The sequence below is a fragment of the Sabethes cyaneus genome, chromosome 1 (assembly GCF_943734655.1).
Source record: "Sabethes cyaneus chromosome 1, idSabCyanKW18_F2, whole genome shotgun sequence".
NCBI classification, from domain to species: domain Eukaryota; kingdom Metazoa; phylum Arthropoda; class Insecta; order Diptera; family Culicidae; genus Sabethes; species Sabethes cyaneus.
This window is the reverse complement of record NC_071353.1, coordinates 47,445,830-47,447,631: the sequence shown is the minus strand read 5'-3', so window position 1 is coordinate 47,447,631 and position 1,802 is coordinate 47,445,830.

Sequence of the window (1,802 nt, the reverse complement as noted above, 5' to 3'; positions counted from 1 at the left end):
GATTGAAGATTTGATGTATGAACCGCGGCACAGTAACGAAGAAATGTCTTACGATCAAGCGATATAATTTTTTTTTGGTGAACCTTAGTCAATTGTAAAATTTGTAAATAGTAGCTTAAGTTTAATTGCGTTTGTAAATAATTTAGTTTAAAGTTTCCGCTAGTTTATAGAATTTAGTTTTTGGTTCTGTACGGTTTGAAGTTACGAAAATTTGATTGTATTCTACAATCAAATTTTCGTAAAACAGACCGGGGTGTTATGTAGCAAGCAGGTTGATTAGATTGGCCCTGTGCTGTATCTTCGTTAAGTTAGCAAATAAAGCATGGTATACTAGAAATTATGGTTAGTTGGTTACGCGTATGTATTGGTTCCTTGCATACAAGTTAGCCGAGTTTTCCAATTTTACTCTTTCTTAGAGCCTCTCATTCGCGATTCGCTAGATGGAATCTCTAAGCACGAAGGTTGCCGGCAGATTCTTCTTCTAGAAGAGTTCAATAAACTCTAGGGATGAAATAGTTAGATGCATGCAACTAAAGATAAAAGAGATGTTTGATCGGATTTGTATGATCGCAGAAATTCGCTATAGAATATTCGTTTTCCAACCAAATCTCGTTTGTTCTGAGGAGTTTCCCAATTTCGCTTCGATCATTTTAAACTGATCAGTGAACGAAATCGGAGTGTGTGTCTTGTGCTGTTTCGTGTTAGAAAAGGTTTGTGTCTTAGAGTGAGACACTTAGGATTAGTTAAATTTACTAAGTGTTATTTCATTAATAGGGAATAGATAGCGCAGTTAGGAGAAGTTCTTGCGTGGAGTCTTTGCTAGCCAGTGTGGTGGAAACAAAAGGTAAAGTGAATAGTTTGCTTTTAGGGAATTTGGCTAATACCGTCGAACAGCCGTTCGACGGCTTTTTGTGTTCCATTTGAAATTTCATTCAAGCGCTCGGCGAAAGCTTCGGACCACACCGCCAGCAAAGCACATCCACCCTCCTACCGCACACTTCACGAACGGCTGGTTATAGCACCGCTTCCAGCCGCCGGATTTCGGATCACGCCGCTTGGGAAAGCCCGCTGATCAGCCTGGTCGGCTTATGCTGCTGAGCGTTTAGGACGCCATTTTGTTATACGCCAATTTGCAGCTGCCGAACCAGGGTTTATGCGCTTGATGTCCATCGCGCAACATTTTGCTGCTTGGTAACGTCGTTGGATGGAGATAAATTAGGAACGGCCGCCGTAAGTAAAGTTCAAACCTTGCGCAGGTGATATAAACGAAACCTTAGCCAATCCCCAAACCCGAAAGAAGCTTTAGGGCAGATTCCACCCACGCAATAGAAAAGAGTAGAATGGCTCAAAAACCTAGGTATAGTTAAATGTTTGTTAAAAGTTTAGAATAAAATGTTCAATCTAGTTTGCGTTTCCCTAAGTTAAAGTCTGTTTATGGAGTGTCATTTGGTGTAATTTAGGTATTCCGAAGGTGTCTCACGAATCGCGTACATTTTAGAGTTGTGTTTGGTACTCCAAGTGGACTGCTTGGTAATACAGTCCCCGCACTCCGATTTCCTACATTGGCCAGTAATCTGGTTGTTCAGAGTTGGGCCAGTGAGGAAAAAGGTACGAGTCGGTGTGTGGATTGAGGATTTCGGATAGCGAGTTTCTGTGGTTAGGCTTCTTGAAAACGCGTAGAGTGAGCACCTTTGGTTGCATGCGTCCGCCTTTTGTCCCCTTAGTTGTTGAACTGACCCGCCCTGAGGCGGAGTTTCTGGCCGGGCAAGCCTTCACTTGGCAAGTGGCCCTCTAACGAGGTG